General features: G+C 35.1%; 1 non-coding gene across 1 annotated transcript; it reads right to left on the reverse strand.

Moving 5' to 3' along the window:
• Positions 1–19736: 19736 nt before the first annotated feature.
• TRNAS-GGA (transfer RNA serine (anticodon GGA)) lies at positions 19737–19810 on the reverse strand. The gene has a single exon. It is a non-coding gene; the product is annotated as a tRNA-Ser (tRNA).
• Positions 19811–20041: the final 231 nt, after the last annotated feature.

The raw sequence follows: 20041 nt of genomic DNA on the forward strand, positions 1-20041 counted from the left end.
TGTACATCGAGTGCAGTGAAAAGTGGGTCTTCTTCTGCCAAAGTCACCCCAAGTGGTTGTTATTCTGCCAAAATTGCCCTAAATTTTTCTTTATCTCCAATGTGGCCTAGAACACCCGAAAATTTCGAAACACCTGGAGAAAAGACATTCGTATTGACCAGCCTCTAAGTGCCTTAATCTGAGAGAGAAGCCTGGTTATAGTTATTATTTTCAAAATATTCTCGTAATCTTTTTTCTCCAAGTACAGTAGAACTTGATAAAGTTCGAACTCGTTTAATTCCAGTTTTGGTAAATAAATTTTTTGTGAACTCCCCCTTGAGTTTTATATCTAATTTTATGCTGAAATGTCTTGTTTGACTCGAACTTTTTACAAATGTTTTGGATAATTTGAAGTTGGAAGGGGAAAAATCATGATTTTTGTATGAGAAAATTTATTCAGGCAAAAACTGTAAAGGAATCCAGATTTTGCTTTTCTCGATACGATGTTAAACAAAAAATCTTTAAAGACAAAAAAAAATTGAAAATTCTTATTCTTTTTTTGATAATTTAATGTCCATTTTAACATTGTTTAGCTGGAGTGCGTCGACACTATGTACAACTTAATACCGATTATCATTTTCTAAACCTATAAATTGAGGCGTATTATTGAAAATCTGAATCGTTTTGTCGTCAAAATATGTGAAGGTTCAGATTTTAATACGTAAATGAAAATATATTTCCTTGAAAAGATAAGAATCATAAGCGAAATTTAGGAATTTTTTTCAAAACGAAGGATCATGGATGGTTTCCCATAAATCTGGTGCCATAATTTTGGTGCTATTCCCGAAAACGGTCGACTGTGTTTCATAAAAAGAGTTTTGAAGAGCCCTATGGGCCTTGCTCGGGTGCGGTGGATTATATTGTTCCTCGATAGCAACTTACATCGCATACATACTAAGAAGACTGGAAGTGTGCGTCTGAGCGGTGGGAGCGATGACGAGTTCAAACCGGCAAGAGCTCCAACGATTGATCTTAAGAGGAAATATGATCTTCGACCACGTCGGCGTCAACAAAAGTAACCGATAAATGGAAAACAGAAGCAAGTTCACCTGCAAGGAGACGAATCAAGTCATCGATGGCAAGGACGAATTAAGTGTTATTTACTCGGCTATATAGTGAATTGTGCTGATCTCAGTTCACCCGGTGACGATTCCGGTAACGACTGGCGGCTTAGACGATGATGATCTGCGACTAATTCACAGTGATTCGAAATTTTATATACCAAGATTATCGGCAATCATTCGATCAATTGACGATTACTGGATTCTTATGGGTTGGACGGCTATACACCAGCATCTTATAATCCCGTTTATAATTTTGATTGCCCATTGGCGTTGATTGTTTAGATTTTATTTATTTGTTATATGGCTTCAGGAGTTGACGATCAATTTTTATGTAAATTATTTTATTTTGCTGCCTTCGTCTGAAGTGGTCATGTTACGTTGTTTTTAATAAAACTTTCCGGATACACCCATCCTTCGGGAACGCTTCGATATCTCTCTGAGATGGGAAGCGGGGTGTATCCGGTCTTCAAAGGTCAAAAGTTTCCCATAAATCAGGCTTTGAACATGGTCAATAAATTCTGCAATGATGCTGACTTAGGAACAGTCGAGCAAGTTGTAGCAGCTAAGATTTATAAATAATTAAAATTTGCCGAGCAGTTCCGTAACTGATGATAAAATTTTAAAATAGTGCATAATTGTTATCCTATGTGAGTGTTGATGATTTAATTGAAATTTAGTCATTTTACAGATTCAGGATAGACTTGACAGTTTTGGGACTGCGAAAGGGTCTTTTTTCATTTGTCCCTACGCCGCTCGGGCAGCATATTTTGCTAGGCCAACACTCTGATTTGCTCGACTTTTCTTTTTTTAGTTTGCAGTGTTTCTAGTAGATTGCTCTAGTTGTGCAGGAAAGTTTGGATCGCAAAACTAGTATAAACCAGATATATTTTTAGCTTATATAGGACCTTGCTTATCTCTATGTTTTAAAATTTTCCATAAAAAATTGAATTGTTTTGAAATGAAATAAAAATGCGAGTTTTAAAATATATATGCTCTTCCCTGACATCCATTTCTGAAAAGTCTTCTTTCCAGTTCAGCTTGGTGTTCGGATAAAAACCAACTTTAAGTAAAAATGTTATTTTATGTCTAATTAAAAATTAGCATAAATTAATAAATGCAATACTTATAACAGTTTTGACTGCAGATTTGAATTTATGTAATACAAAATTGTTTATCAAAAATGTGCTTTTTTCGAACACAAACTCTTAAGTGATTAATTTTGTTAAGTGGTTAACTTAGGACTTCGAATGAAGTTCGACTGTATCTAGTACATAACTGCGTTATTACAACACCATCTATAGCAGAAATCCTCCACGCGAAGCTCGTGACGTCACTGAAGAAGTTATTTCACCTGTAGCCATTGGATATAGCAGGTCGACGCATGCGATATCTTTTTTTTTTTTGCAGTATATCCAATAACTATTGCTGAAATGACTTCTTTAGCAATGTCACGAGCTTCGCGCGGAAGCCTTCTGCTGTAGATGGTGGTGGTTATTAGCTATAATGAATAGCAAAATAATATGCAAATTTAACTATGTGAATGGCATGATATATGTATCCTGCATGGTTTGTGATATTTTTTCTTCATTAAATGCAAGTGACAAACACATACGTGAATTTTATATGCACGTATAAAAAATTATATTGTTATTAGCTATGTAAAAATGAATACAAAAATATATATATATATATTTATTCAATAATGCATACGAAACATCAAAGTAATCCATCATATAGAAGTAGAGGTCAGTACCTTATATTTGAAAACGATGATGAAAACAATCCTGGATCGTAGATGTTTTAGATGTTGATTAACAACCTGCGTTGACACACCCAGTCATCAACTTGATTTTTCATTGTTGCAATTGTTTCGTTTTTTTCTTCGCTTCCGTTTTCTTAGACTATCGCCACTTTAACTGAGAGCGCATGCAATCGAAACCTCCTACAATGATGCTTTTTTTACAAAAAATTGTCGGTACACTTCGATGGCAAAGTTCATTTCGTCGTCAAAGTGACAATAATATTTTGAAGATTTACAGGGCTAGAAATTTTTTCTCTTAATATTTGTTTTGTTTTTATTTATTTGTATTTTTTTTTTTTTGGTCTGTTAATGTTTAAATGAATGATACCACATCTGTGTCATCCTTTTTTTTTAATTTCTTATTTTTACCCGGGTTTTAAACTGAAATATATTTATAACGTCAAGTAATACATTATAAAATATTCAAGAAAAGTGTTGAAAAAACCACGCGAAATATTTTAAGTTTATATCTCTTGCGGCATGGTTAGATCGATGTCAGGGCCAGGTGGTAAAGAAACCGTGGTGTGTATGATGTTATAAAAAATACACAACCCGAGTTTGTCTTCCTTGAAAAATAAAAATATAGTTTATACTAGCGACGAAAAATCATATCAAAGATCATGGAAAGCTTATCTAGTCTATATATTTTCTTTATTCTCGAAATTTCATTCCTAAGCATTTATATAAAAGATCAGGTTGAAGATGAAAGTAAATTAACTTAAATCCAGAAAAAAAAGTAAACCTGGATATTCCATGTTGATTAACTATCTAGGATATAGAGAGCTACTTGGTTAAAGCATATTAGTGCATCGGCATGCTCAATTGTAAAGTTTATTTTTCATGAATGCAAAGATTTCGTTTTTTTTCCTCCTCTTTCGTTTCCACGGTCTATCGTCACTTTCACCGAGAGCGCATGTAATCGAAACCTCCAATAATAATGTTTTTTTAAAAACTTGTCGGTACACTTCGATGACTAAGTTCCTTTCGCCTTTCCCAGCCATAATGATACTAATATTTTCAACATTTACATCACCAGAAAAAAATGCCCTCTTCATTTTTGTAACTTTTTATATATTTAAATATTTTTTTGCTTGTTAATGTTTAAAAATCATTACATGCCAAACCACTAACTTAACTTTGAAATAAAAAATACTTAAAAAATTCAACATGAATGAAATATGGAAGGAAAACAATTTGGGGGAAAAATTTATTAAGGTATCCGACTATGTTGGAAACGTCATTTTGGAAGAACATATCAACATTTTCATTTTTTTTTATTTTATTTTATAAAGGTCCTATTTGTTGTAATTCCAAAACAGTCCTTGATTTCCTTATATGGCGCTTAGAATCGAAGTTACGTTCATTTCAGTTTTGCGTTTTTACATACAAGTGATACGTGAATAAAACTAAACGCGCTTTACGAAAAATACTATTTTTGACATTTTAGGGCGTGGTAGCCCAGGTCGATAAGATGCTTGCCTAACGTACCAAAGGATGTTCAGAGGTGTCGCGAGTTCGATACCTGGTTCCTCCTTGTCAGAAAACTTTCCTGACACAGGGGTACAGCAAAAAAAAGGCGGCATGACCACAGCAAAAAAGATTCCTACCGCAAGGAGTCCCACATCAAGGAGTGAGCGCACCAACCTTTCGATGAGAATAAAAATAAAGGCTGCCGTTCAGAATCGGCAATAAATTGTAGGTACAGGTCTAATTAGCACTCGCATGCAGAGAATGACCACGGTGCGACAAAATTGATCAAACCATGCTTGACATTTTAAACGAGTTTGAACCCGGATTTCTAAATATCCATTCATTGTATCATTACGAAATTTTGGTATGATATTCTGCTTCTTATTGTTGAGGTTATGAACCAACATATAAGGTCCATCACATATATTTTTCTGATTACAGTGTTTTTTAGACAATATGTGGAGCGAAATTTCAAAAAATCCAAACGTACATTAACAGATTTCAGTGCAAGTTATGAGCATAGCATACAATCCCTTAAGTTTTGGTTCATAACCTGCACCATTATTATCTGAATGGACTGGAAAATTACAAAATATTTTGTAGAATTTTTGCATTCATGTTACAAAAATTACACGAATTTTGCTTAATATTTGACATAAAAGCGAATTTTCCATAAAGAAATGCCATAGGTAGTCCAAAATTTATTATTATTTTTCATCATTTTGAGGTAAATTCTATCAAAAAATGGCATTAAAATTCACTCTTGTGCCAGTGTATAGAAAAGTGTTCTTGAACGTAGTTGGATACCTTAAATAAAAAATATTTAAGGTATATAAAAATTAATGCAATATTAATCATTTATTTGATAAAAATTTTAGAATATATCTATTGAGTTTGTAAGGTTTCTAACGTTTATAGCAGTCAGTTCGAAATTTAATTACAACAAACAAAAATTAAAATTCCAATACCTAAGTATAAATGAGAACAAACTTCCCCTAAAAACGGACAACGTTAAATAATGGGTTAAATAAATAATACCGCATCTTTGACAATATTTTCTGGATTTTATACGGAAACATATATGTGACGGCAAGTCATACATTATGGTATATTCAAGAAAAATGCTGACAAAACAAAACGAAATATTCGAGGTAAATCTCTGGCGGCATGGTTAGATTGATATCAGGGCCAGATGGTAGAGAAACCTTTGTGTATGATGTTATAAAAAAAAAGCACAACCCGAGTTTCTCTTACTGTCTCTTGCAAAACAAAAAATATAGTTTATACTAGTGGAAAAAAATAGTATCAGAGACCACGGAAAATTTATCTAGTCTATATTTCCTTTATGCTCGAAATTTCATTCCTAACCATTCATGTAAAAGATCAGGTTGAACTTGAAAGTAAGTGAACTTCGATCCAGAAGAAATCAATCTCTTTTGTCCTTTTCTTTGCATGTTTTATTACTCCCAGAAAGAGAGAGGAGATATAATCTAACATAGCTTTTTGGTCTTCTCTTTAATCACCTATTTTGCCTATTCAAGGGGATCTCCGTAATAAACATCCAAGATGCCAAAGAATAATAATAATAATAATACTAAAAAAAAAGGCCTTATTTATCCTGCTCTTCCAAGAAGAAAGGCAAATGCAATTTTCAAAGTAATCTTCGGAAGCTTTGTCCCGGATCTTCTTTATTTTGTATTTCTCTCCATCTTTCTTGCATTTTCTTGTTATATATACTTTTCCTTATTCATTCATCCATCCAGGATTTTCTTTTCCATAAAAAAAATTGTGGGGAGTGAGGGTTGAAGACAAAGTGCTGATAAGGGGAATGCCAAACGTCTTGTGTGTTACAATAGAAGATGAATGGCTGCTGGATGCAAGCAAGGAATGATGGCGGGAACGACGAAGAATGGATATTTTTTTCCCCGTTGAAACCGATTCGATTCTGTTTCGTTGCTGAAGTATGTACAGTAACAGATTTTATTTTCGGGAGATTATATCTATCGTGAATATACGTTTCTAAGGGCTAAAAAGACGACCGACCGAAACTCCGCAAGGATTCGTCTTTAGCATAAAAGTTAAAGAGATTCCTTGTGTAATCCTAGTATCTTCCCAAAATGCATCATAAACCTCTTAAGGGAAAGAATTCGGAATTTGTTTCTTGGCTTCTGCTATAGATTCCGCGTCTGATTGATACGTTAGGATTTACATGATATTTATAGATACATATACGGAGAAATCCTTACATTTTTTTGGAATGTATTTAAATTGGGATCGAGTAAATTTAAATGTTAAGAAAAGATGTTTCTTTTAAAAAGATATATATTTCTATTATGAATTCCTTTGATCAATTTGAAAGATAATTTTATTCTCTATGTAGAACTTGTTCAATATATATATATGTTTGTTGCCTGGAATTTTTAAACTGTTTCTGACTATATTTGGTGTGTTGATTTCAAATATGAAACAGTTTTTCTCTGTCAGCTCTACTTCTTAAGATTCGTCGTAACTGTAAATAATGAAATATTTGACTCAACCACTAAGTAGTGGTTGAATTTTTTTCGTGGATTGGTTCCTGCTTTTTCCTCCTTCTTCTCTATACTGCTATCAGCTGATTATATGAAGCCATATTTGTTGACATTACCTAGTGTTTACGTCTAACACAGATTATGAATTTCTTTGTTGTTTGTTTCCCAACCACACACTGGTGATTCGTTAAGCAGTATCTTCGTTTTCTTCTTGCCAGAGAGATGACCGACCATTTCTCAAATTGAGGACATCTGAGATATGCTCAGACTGTAGCTGCACAACAGTCTAACAACGGTACGAATATTCAATCATTTACTTTAATCATGGGTTAAAAAATAGATGGCTGCACTAAATATTCAAGCACAGTACTTCATACGTACTATCACTTGCTAAGACTGCTAGGTACACATGCACACTTCCGGCACTACTCATTCGGTAGTAAATTATTTACTATATCTATGGCGATATACTGGAGTCCGGTAAAAAGAAAGAAAGACTGAAGCGCTGCACAGAAATAACGAAATGTGACGTAACTAGCCTACTCCAACTTGTAACGAAATTCATCTCAACAGAGTATTAAAAAATTTACGAGTCCATGTCACTCGATACGTTCACATGTATTGTAGCCAGAGCAATGCTCGTATTTATGCGTACAAACAAATCTATCGGTTAATGACGTTTTTGTCATCAATTCATTGAGAGGAATTTGTTTCTCGCCATGAGATTTTAGTCATTTCATGCTCCTCATTTGCCTGATATATTTGATATTTAAAAAGATATTGGAGGTCTATAATACATTAGAGGAGCAGCTTTTTTTTTTCTAAGTGTACATATATATGAACCATTCATTCACATTACTATCAACTTTACTAAACCATACATGCACTTCACAAACATTCCTCTGAGAAATTTCCAACGAATTGAAAGTTCGGAATGTGCAGTTAATGCGTTGTGTACCTAACAAATATATATATTGTGTCTGAGATTATTGTCATGTGTCTATCCTTAGTTATTTAAAGAATTTCACGATAAGTCCATGATACGGGAACACTTCCATATCTCTCTGGGATATAAAGCGGGGAATGTTATGTCCCGTCTTTCAATTTTCATTCTTATGGGTCCTATTGATTAGATGGAACTATTGTCATCGGTGCTACACATTCAGAAGCAACAACGCGATAGGTTTTTTTCCTGTGTGTTATGCGTGATTTTTTCAATGTAATAGGTCCGACTGGGGCTCTTTGTAGAATTTTTAGTTCTTTTTTCAAATTAATATCGGCTCGCACCCACACATTGGGATTTTCAAGATCAAAATTCATTCATTCATATTGGTGAAATATTCTTTCTCATCGAAACCTCATGAAAACAAGACCTAAATATCGAAATTGATTCCGAAGGGCAAACACAATACCACACTATTTAATCGTTAAATGCATGATTTTTTTTTCGTGCTGATAATTGTTTTCATAGTTACTGACACGTATAGAAATCCGGAAAAATCAAGATCATGTATTTTGAATTGTACCGCTTATACAGAGCCTTAAAGGAACACTCAGAGCCTCAAAAATCGCTTTTAAAATATATGTATTGAAGTAATGTTACTTTCAATATATAACTCTAGTTTTTTGTAATTTAAATACAGTAAAAGAGAAAACATTCAGGTTGCAACTTCCAAGTAATGCAACTAGACCCACCCATCTCTGTAGGACATGCAAGCATAGTAAATCGACGGCGCTATCCCACTTAATAGATATCTGGCAGGCACGGAACATGCATCCCGGAGTCAGCGATGTCAGGTTCGAGGGGGGGGGGTGTGCCATCCCTGTTAATTTATCTCATTCCGGTTTTTATGATGACTATTCATATACCATCGCCTTCAACCAGCACGGCCGCCAACCAGCGCTTTAGACTTGGACGAGCCTACCACACCATCCAGGAGAGGCACTTTCTCCTACACTCACCTCGGACTAATGTGGGACGAAATTACAGGGCACTCCAAGGAGGTAGACTGGTAGATTTGACCTACGGTGGTGTAGCAGCATTCACCCCCCTCCACCAAAAAAATCGCCAAAGTAAAAAATAGAGAGGGAGAGAGAGAGATAGAGAAAGTGCACATAAAATATTTTTAACAAATTAGCGAAATCACAACCACACATGGTCTGCAACAAACAAAGAGTTATCGTTAATTAGGGCATCTACTAGCCAATTCAAGACATAAAATGGAAAGAAAATGTTCTGAGCTCATGTACAAAAGCAATTCTGAATTTTTATCTTCAAACTCGCTTCAGTAATGGACGCTTAAAAGACCCTTTGCACATATGCAAAACATTTTAGGGACTTAAAGCCATAACAAATATGCCGCAAAACATTCATGAAGGAAAAAAATATATTCCTTATATCGATTTCTCATAGTTATTTTCTTCTTTAACATCGTAAAAAAGCATCCTTCTTCTCATCTAGGAAATCCAATTGGGAAATGATCAATAAGATAGAAAAGAAACGGGCTAAATTGAATAATTCCAATGATGTAAAATGACTGTAAACCGAGACGACGGCCTTTTCAATCCACGATCCCTTAGACTTTCTATTCGAATTCATGAGTCTTGCGGAGTTAAGATAAAAGGCTATCCGTATGGTGTTGGACTTGGTAACGAGAAGGGACACCTCGAGACACAAGAGCCCTGGCGACGATGGACTGCTACTTTGCGTAAAATGTGATGCCCGGGAGAAAATACTGTCATAAATTAGAGTCTCGCGGAGCTGTTTCTTCCTACGCCACTGAATTCAATTGTGAAACTTTTTAACAAGTTTGGAAAAGGGAAGGTATAGAGACGGAGACGGGGTTGGGACTAAATTGCGAGGCGATTCCCAAGTTTCGATCGCGTCTGTGTTCCCCGTGCTCTCTGGATTCCCTACTAACACCCTATTTTATTCCTCCTTTTCTTTCTTTTTGCTTTTTTCTCATTCTTTTATTTCTGTCACTATCAATCTTACTTAAGTTCAGAAACTTCTTTGTTTCGGATTGTCCAAATTCTTGTTCAATCCATTTTTTTTCTTCTATTCCTTTTTTTCCCCCTATCCTTTTTTTATCCTGCTTCTTCTCTTTCTTAGCGTGTCTCTTTCCTTGTAAAAGGGGAAACTCTTTGTTATTCCAAAGATGTAAGATGAAGATATCTTGAGCGGAAGTGCAGTTCGGAATGCGCTGGGAATGAGAAAGAAACTGCAAGAAAATGGACGGAACGAGCAAAATCTCCTCTTATTTTTCTGGAGTATGTGCAATATTTTCAAAAGAAGAAATTTCTGGAAATATATGTACATCGCTGTTTTCGAAAATGACAGTTTTTGTCTGAAATGCTACTCATATGAGCTGAACCGTGTTATAATCTGATCTATATAACAAGTAGTGCTTCCAACAAGTATCCTTTATCTTCGTTCTCGTTGTATATTTCCATACAGAGCAATTCAGTGACGCTTCTCGATAGAAAATAAGGAGAATTTTATATGAGAAGTGTCTGTTTTTGAATAGCGCCAATAAATAATTTCTTGGTAATGTCCGAAAGAATATGTTCAGTTTTCGGCCGTTGGTTCTTTTATCCTGATGTAATCGAATGTTTCCCGTATAGCATCATGGCGAATGGGTTTCTCGCGTGTGATTTACTTCGATAGCAAGATGCAATCGGTTACTCCGTATATAACAAGAGGATAACTGTATAGTGGGGAAGAAATCGACCGTATGATCTATAAAGCAAATGAATGAATTGTTTTGTTTCTTTTCTTTTGATTATCAAATGTATTTATTCGTGGTGAGAGGAAGTGCTGGTCAGAAACTCATCAGAACATACGTGAAGTATCAAGTTGACGATTTAAAACAAACGTCATCGATTCTTTCTCCATGGAACCGATTTCTTCTACCGAAATATGTTACAATACGTCACCGATTCATAAACAAATCATAAAAAATACACAGATCGAAGAAACGTCATCTACTTAGTGTTAGTTGTGCTTTTTCAATCTTTAGTTGGCGTCCGTCGTGATAGCCAGAGTTTTGGTCCTTTCCATTCGAGCCTATTTTATTTTTTATGCTTTGGGAGTGGAATCCATAGTGTTCCGAAACGATCGTAAGGATCTGGTTTTATTTTATCAATTGGATTTTAATTTTTCGGAAAAACTTGTTCTCGCTTCGTTTTATTCTCACTGTCATTACTGGCCCGGAATTTGAACCCTATTTATTTATTTTTTTATTTTTCAGACATTTTGATTCTATTTTTGATATTTTGCTAATTTTTTCAATGAATGACTCATAAATCTCGCATACTCATGTAGGAAAAACGAGTAGATTGAAGGTTATCTCAGATATCAAAGGATTCATATGTTCATCCCTAAAGAAACACCAAAAGATGCTTTATGCAATGTCAATGGACCTACAAACGCAGAGGGTTGTTAGTAGGCATCAAGAGGAAAAAAATTGCAATGGAACATGTTGTCCAAAAATGGAAGTAAAATACTTTTTTTTAAATAATCGAAATTTTCAAAGAAATACAAATATTCGAAAGGAATGTTGTCACCAATTGAAACCTTAAAATCAGTGAAACCGCTAATTACAATTTTCCGCACAGTTTGCGTTGGAAAAAAAATTGACGCTACAATTCACCTCTTTTATAAAGTTTATAGCCGATATACCTACGGGACCGGACTTAGGCAGGCGCAGGTCTTGGATAGGGTGGCGAGATAATGCGATGCAAACACCAAACATGGCCCCCGCTCTGTCCTTTGTGGGATATAAGCAGGCTACCTTGCGGCTGGGCCATGCTGGAAAAAATAAAAAAGCCCCGCTAATGGTGAAACCGAACACATCCTGACAGAAAAACCGGGACGTAACACAAATTCATTGGTAAAATCCAGGAAACTTGAAAAAAAAAATCAGACGGCATTAGTGTCGGTGTAAGGGAATAAGGTAAAATGACGCGTAAGTGAGAGAGAGGATTATAAGTGAGCAGCATTATTTACCAATTTTTCAAAAATTAAAACAAAAAAATTCAGTTATTTGCGTAAAAAATATTGAAAGTGATGAATTTTTTTTTTTATAATAATCGAAATTTTTATAAAGAAGAAAACAATTTTAAAAATACCGGGAGAGCAGGAAATCGTCTTGTAACTGGAAGAAACGTATAATTGAGAGATCACTGTACATATTCGTAATAAAGCGTGAGCCTTGTACATTTCAGGTGGTCTATGCTCTTCAATCGTTTTTCTCATTTCAGACGGCTGAAATAAATTGAGCATTGAAAGAACATAAATTGGAAAAATAATTTGCGAACGGCAAAAAAAAAGGAAAAAAAAGATATAGATATTATCAGAGTAATTTCTCGCATTCTTGACTGATTCTATTTCACTTATTTATACTTTTCTCTAATAAATATGAGAAACCATGTTAAGTTAGTATCCCTGGTGCCACCTGTTGAATAAATAAAAAACTGCCTGTCTGTCTCAATTCTGAAAATGAAATGTTTTAAACCGATTGGCAGCATGAAAATGAACAGTATGTGTTATGAAACACTATTATTTTTTTGTTTATATGTTGCATACAGGTATAAGTTACACGCGCCATATAATATTGGTCGTTATATTTTCAAGTTCTTAGCAAAATCAATTCCTACAGCGAACATTAATACATAGTAATCGTTATTTTGGCGCACAAAATTTACAGCAGCATAAAAATGTCATACTACATGTTGTTCATTTTCAAGCTGCACATCGGTTTAGAACCAATAATAATTTTTTTCAAGCGTTAGAACAGATAGTTTTGTTTTTATCCAATATGTAACAGCGACATTCCCAGCGTTCAAGCAATGTAGCGATATTTGTGTAAATTTTTCATAAAAACTTTATCGGTACGGGAAATTGTACTAGAGGCATTGATTAAGAACCGAGACGTCTGACTGCCCTATAGCCTACGATTTATCTCATTGTTATTTTTATCTCAAGAATTAAATTTCATAAAGAAGTAAAAATAACCGATAGTATTTACCGCCAAAGATTACAGGTTATATGCGTAGTTGTTGCCATGCAAATAACGGTGCAGATTTATACAATACAATACAAATACAACGCCACAACAGGCAAATTGCCCAACGAGGTGGCTGACTTAAGAACATCATGGATCCCCGAGCCATTTTTTGGAGGCCTACCTACTACTACTACACCCCCCCGGAACCCCCCAACGAATCGGTACATGCGGGAATGTGCGTGTACGTGTAGTGAAACCTGACGTGAAGTTTTGTTGTTTCTCTGTAATGCTTGTTATGTGTAGTGCTGCCATCTGCCACTAGTTTTTCTAATGAGTGAAGTGTTATGATTGAATGACTTATCGTTGTAGGACTGTTGCTCTCTGTGGCGAGACTTTTTAATGGGGAGATCGGCTCGCATTTGCGCCTTGAAGTTGGGAACCACAGAAAACCAACTTCAGCCGACCACCACTGTGGGGTTCGAACCCGGATCCTCGCATCACGAGTCCGTCGCTATAACCACTCGACCACCACAGCGGCAATGCATGACAAATAAGCCGGACAAGTTTTGCACCATATTTCGATTTCACAACAGTTTTGAATGGCTATGTGTATTTGGGCAAGGATAAATATACCGATCAATGCACATCTTCACGTGAGTGTTGTGCTGAAATTACTGCAACCACATCTAAATTCCCGCTGCACAGTCACAGCTGACAACTATTTTAAATTCGCTGATGAACTTTCTGCGAAGAAAACCACAGCTGCACATGATACTTCGCCACAGTACTGACCTGTTGAAATCTACTGGTCAGTACTGACTAGCACTAACCTATTGCCCACGAGTGGCGCCGTGGTAAGATGCTCATCTTAGACTATGAAGGTTGCCGTCAAGGTCCATAGGTTCGAATCCAGGCATAGAACATTAGAAGAAAGTTCTTTACCTACCGAGCCTGGGGCAACCACCGATGGATGGAGCCTTCATTTCCCACCCAACTCCTCTGGTTTGGAATTGACGTATGACTATATATGGCCAGAGAAATGTAAACAATACACTCACGATAGATAGGTGCAGGAGCAAAAAGAATGCCGTGGTTCTTAGCACCAAGCACATGAATGGAACCTGTAGATGACAGTGCAAAGAAGAAGCCAAACAATTGCTGAGGAAATACACCACAATTGCTTTGTGCAGAAGATGTCCTCCAATTGCTCCAATACACACCACAAAACAAATGCCCCTTTCAACTGTGCCAAGGGACAGAATAAGACTTCTGACAGAAACGAAGGACGCCAGAAATAATTTTGTGGAAAATGTGTCACTGTGTCAAGCGTGCATATTGTGGGTTCATTCATAGTTCATGTGTATAATTTCACTTTGAAACATATTATGTATTAATTTCTGATGTTTGTTGAGTCATATCACACATTTTTTTTTGCTCTTACAAATTTGTACTGATGCGAAAGCACATAGTGAAACACATTAAATATTATATTGTCAGACCTCGATATAACGTCACCTGTAGACACCGAATAAAAATAACTTCGAAGCGGAGTGATTTAATAACGAGTGAAAATTTTGCCACTTAAGCTAGCAGGATTTCCAGAAAACTGACGTTCTAGTCAGGCGGGCGTTAAAAAGGGTCGACATCATACAAGATTTTACTGTATATTGTGATCTTAACATCATTCATAAATCAAACAACAGTTACTTTTAATTGGGCTTTGATGTCTTATGGGGGGTCAAGTTCATCCCTAACGGCGGTTTTAGGTTAGTCTAAAATCCGGCTGTTCTAGTGTTAACGTTTGTCCGATCCGAAAATCTGAAACATTTTTCTATATTTGTTTTTCACAAGGAATCCCGTGTGTAATTGTTGGGCAGTTGATAGTATTCACTCTTTATATGCTTTATTTCCAGGCAGCAGCTACAATCACTATTCCAGCAAATTGCGAAACGAGTATATTTCGAATCGTTTTCAAACTTAAAAATCGACGAGAGCAAAATACAACCAACGGCGTAATTCACAAACTGAAGATCGCGAAAATAAAAAAATAATTATTATTACCTACATTTGTGTTTTATATAGGTATAGCTCATGATCATCACTCTTTTTCACGTCCGAGAAAAGTAACGTAATTTTGTCATCCACCTTTGGCCAGATCAATGATAATTTAGTCTGGGAAATTAATTAGATTGAAATAAACGAATGCAATTTCTGAATCCCGAATCTTTCGCTGCAGTTAATATACAGTATTCTGTCTGACAGTTAATGCATATCCTTCAATTAATTTTTTTTGCTTAATTTTCCTGTCTAAATGAACGAAACGAATCTTAAGCAGAAATTGAAAATAACGAACCGAATATCTAGAATATCAACGACTAAAAACAAATAATTTTTGTCGTGCTCACCAACCATAATAACATTCGTTGTTTTCCTCTCATAAACACTTCAATTCGCTTCACTCGAACAAAGCTCATACCTGAAAAAAAAAAAATTACCCATGATTTGTTATTTAAATACTTGCGATAACATTCGACATTTTGGAGGAGAAAAACAACTACCGGAGTTTAAGAAAATGTAAAACTAAAAAACACCGGGACCGAGAGTAAAATACGGTTATTACCACGGTTATTTACTCTCGCCAGTATCCCATTAAAAGATGACAAAAAAAAAACCACACACACTCCTTATGTTATCGTCTCGGCTTTGTTCAAATTATGATACACAGATTCTTTTTTATCCGTTGTGATATTCAGAAAGGCATAATAGCTTTTGACTATCGACGAAATTATGGTCTAAGCGTAACTATGAAAAGGAGAAGTGGACGATTTCTTGATGCTGGAGGAGAGGGTGATTCTCTGAGCCGATCTGTGTTCTTAATGTACGAAGCACAAAAAGGCGTGGGAGGGCCATTCATATAATTGAGGCGCTTCTCCAGTAAACATCGCGACTCGATTTAGAGTCAATGTCACCCACGACAACTTAAGGACTTGGCCTTTGTTTCTGGGGTTCTGGGCAATTACGTCTCTATCTCGTTGTTTTATTCTTTAGAAAGAGGAAATGCGACAGTTTGATTTGTTGAAAGTGCCGGAGAATGAATTATTATTGTCTCTATAAATTATATATTTTTTGATTTTATATTATTTTTTATACAAACGATTGGTATCTTGATGAATTTATTCATTTGCATAAATGTTGATATAAAAAATTTTCAAATATATTATCGCTTTTTGCCAGTAATTCTATTGAAGCGACTTCCAATAATTAATAATTTAGTTGATTATTATTGATTATTAATTTAATTATTGGCGTAATCTGATAAGTAAAAATCCTCGAAAGCTGTTCAATAAACATTAAAAGTTATTATTCCCTTATTCAAATTCCTGGCATCTAGCGTAATGAGAATTGCATACATTTCACGACTTATCGCTTAGTTATCTTTTAGTTCAGTTTCCGATCCTAAACTCGAACTTAATCTCCACCCTCTCGCTACTCACCGACTTATCTCCCACTTAGCCATGCTTTACAAGATCATTCGTGATCATTTCAATTTCGATACATCCGGTATTGTGACTAAGCCTTCCTATGTTTTCAATAGACTTGACCACCCCAAAAAAATATATTTTTGCCTCTACGGATTGTTTTAAATTCAGTTTCTTTTCCTATACCATAGTTGAATGGAACAAACTCCCCTCTACTATTGTTAACTCTCCCACGATCTCCGATTTCTTGTCGAATGTTTCAAAGAATATATGTACAAATCTACGGCGTTCCCTTGCATATGTCTTAGACCAACAATATTGCATAAATAAATAAACATACAGGGTGCATAGTTGACACTTCTCGTCGCAATATATATATTTAAATAACATCTAGACTTCAGATACGTCTTTTATATTACAGGGATTGAATTAATATTAAAAATAGCATTAGTGTATGGGCACCCTGTCCTAAAAAACACAATGAGAAATTTCTTGTCCCGTCTTTCCTGAGGAACAAATATTTTCAAAGATCATTACATCCTTTCTAAAAAAGATTCTAAGTGCGATATTCACATATATATTGGAATTTAAAGAATCGGAGAAAAGTCGGGCAAGAACAGTATGAATAAGGGAAAGGAGCCTTACCCGTTTCTGCTGTTATTTCCGAACTTTTTTTTTGCCGATTTTGAATTTGAATATTTCAGCCATTATTACACTTGGGAACGAGTAATTTTTTCTTCGCCTAAAGAGAGACGGGGCAAAAACTTTTGGGGTTTCTAAGAACACGGAATATGTACGGAAAGTTAATATTTTTATTTTAATTTGATAATGGCAGAATTTTGTATTGACTTTTAAAATTGTTTGTTTACATTTGAGTTTGATTCATATTGTTTGATAACTGTCTGAACGCCAACTGATCAATTGAATATTGAATTTGCAATTCATAATGTAATGTTTTTGAGGTGTATAATGTTGACTTTATTTTACTTTAATATGATCGTGATATGACATCACGGCATAGTTTCAAATCAGTACCTTTTGTTTTAATAACAATTTTTGAAATAATAATTTCCGTAAAACGGCAAGAAAAAAAATGATTAAACAGACAAGATGACGTAGAATAATGATGCAATCCTTCCATGCAACAACTTTTCTTACTTTAAGAAATGTTCACATGCACATTATGCACAATCTGCTATTGTTACAGATAACCATGACTAGCACCCGAGTTTCGTGTTGGTATGATGCTCAACCACCACCGCGTGAAGGTTGCTGTCACGGTCCCAGGTTCAAATCCGGGGGAGGGTATAGTTAAGATATTTTCTTTAACGATCTTGAGGCGACCACCATTAGACAGCCCTTCTCTCTCTGGCATTTCCAACCCATTTCATGAATGGCAGAATATTGCGATATACCGATATGGCCGGAGTTTGGTGAAGTACATAACCGTGTTTAATAGTTCAACAACTTTCTGACGCTTTGAAAATTTCAGTAGGTAGTGTTTTCATGAGTATCGTTCCTATAATTACTGTAAATCTTACAGTGTTTTGTCCCAGAAAACTACCAAAACTTCGTCCTTTATTACTATGTATCTTCATCGTGATTTCATAAAAAAAATGACCTTGCGCAGTTTTTGGTGGAAAGTCGCATGAGATGTGTAACGAAACAATTTTGATCTGGCTTATTTGACCTTAATATTTGTTTTTCTTCTTCTTTTTACTAGCCAAAATAGAGATACGAATGCTGGAAGGACATGCTTCCGATCTTACAGCAATGATACAACTAGAAGACGACATCACCTAATATAACCTCTAGGACATCACTGAAGACTGGAAGAAACGTTTATAGAACTGCATTAGAGTCTACATATAAATTATATTTTAATGGAACTACTATGGTTCCTTAATTTAACAATTTAACAAATTAATTAATTAACATTTAACAAATCGGGAACTGATTTACAATTCGTGTGTTCTGCTTAAGGGTTGAATGTTGCTTCTGAACCAGAGGTAGCCCGGATTAAAAACCTCATGTCTCTGGAGTGTTGCGTTACATATCGGTATAAAGTCTAAGAGTCAGTTTTGTCTTTCAATGTCAATACGGAATTTTTCTGTGAAAATTCTGGAAATTAAGATGTGAGCGATTCGTGAAGAAAAGTGATATGTGTTAATTGAAAACTACCATTACCTTAAAGGAATAAATCACGATGTCCAAAATTTGAACACTAGTGATGTTACATGGGTTTGTGCAGTTTGGTTTTGATGGTAACGAAAAGCATTATTTTATGAGTGAGAGTTTATGATTCTAACGATATATTTGTTGGGATAAAAATGAACGAAGCTCTTTGACGGACACATTCGATTAGCGCTAAACAACAAATTATTGAAGAGATTGTCGTTTATTTTCTCTGTAGCATTTTTATTTTTCACATAATTATGATCTCGGTACCGTTACTAGAAATTGCTTTCAAGACTTTACCTTCTCATATTTTTTTGAAAATGATAAACTTCCACAGAATTTTCCGTTTCTGACAATAAGATTAAGAAGGAAAAAATAAAAAAGAAGATTATGAATATTTTATTTTCGATATTTTTTTCAACTTCGAGATAATGTAATTTGCATTTTAATAAGATATTTAAACAGATAAGCTTCTCAAACATTTTAAATCCGCAGTAAAATGCAATTTTCTTCAATGGAACACGGAGGAAATTCTTTTCTGAGAAACTGGCATCATAATTTTTTTAAAGATACTTTTTTGATATTTTTCAACAAACTTATCCAGCTACTTACATCATACGGTCTCAAACGCTAAAGGGATAACATTCAAAACTGGACAACGAAAGACAGCCATGTTATCAGAACTCTGCATTTCTGATAACAATAACCAATTGATAGCTATATATGAAAAATCCAAATTTGAGTATGATGACAATATCTTTCATTTGATCAAACGGGGACGAATGAAAATAGGATTTTTTTTCTTTTCCACATAACAAGTATCAAAATATTAAAAAATCCTACTTTCTTGTATTTTCAAATTGTTGCAAAATATATTTTTCTGCCCTTTAAGCTAAAATCATTTTTTTTTAAACTCAGGAATTGTGAAGAGTTATTATGGAACTTCCTATAATGTGTGTGTTGCGAATCACGGTACTTTTTTTATAATGCGTGGTACGCGTTCCATATATTACTTTGTAAAAGTCTTTCGTCCAAGAAACGTGAATGTGGTCAGTTGAAAGAAACTGCTCAAGAACTATACAAGGATGACGTCACTCTCCGCTACCATACGAAGGTTTTTAACAACTGGCTGTTGCGAAGATATATTTTAGAAAGAGAGAAAATTCAACTGCCCCTGCGGGGAATCGAACCCACGTCCTTTCACTTTCCGGGTGAACGCCCTAGACCACTAGACTACAGAGGCACAGAATCTCTCAATCTTTCCTTGGATCTCGTGTACACTGAAAGGGACCGTACATGGACGGCCGGACCAGACTCAGGCCGTGGGTTCCAGTCCCCGCAGGGGCAGATGAATTTTCTCTCTTTCCGAAATATATCTTCGTAAAAGCCAGTTGTTGAAAAACCTTTGCTCAAGAACTGTTGAAAGGTTTTTTTCTTAACATTAACACATTCCTTCTCTATAGGAAAACCAGTT

Source organism: Pholcus phalangioides, unplaced genomic scaffold, assembly GCF_987345545.1.
Source record: "Pholcus phalangioides strain wild (caught in Gottingen) unplaced genomic scaffold, Ppha-v1.0 ptg000030l_1, whole genome shotgun sequence".
NCBI classification, from domain to species: Eukaryota; Metazoa; Arthropoda; class Arachnida; order Araneae; family Pholcidae; genus Pholcus; species Pholcus phalangioides.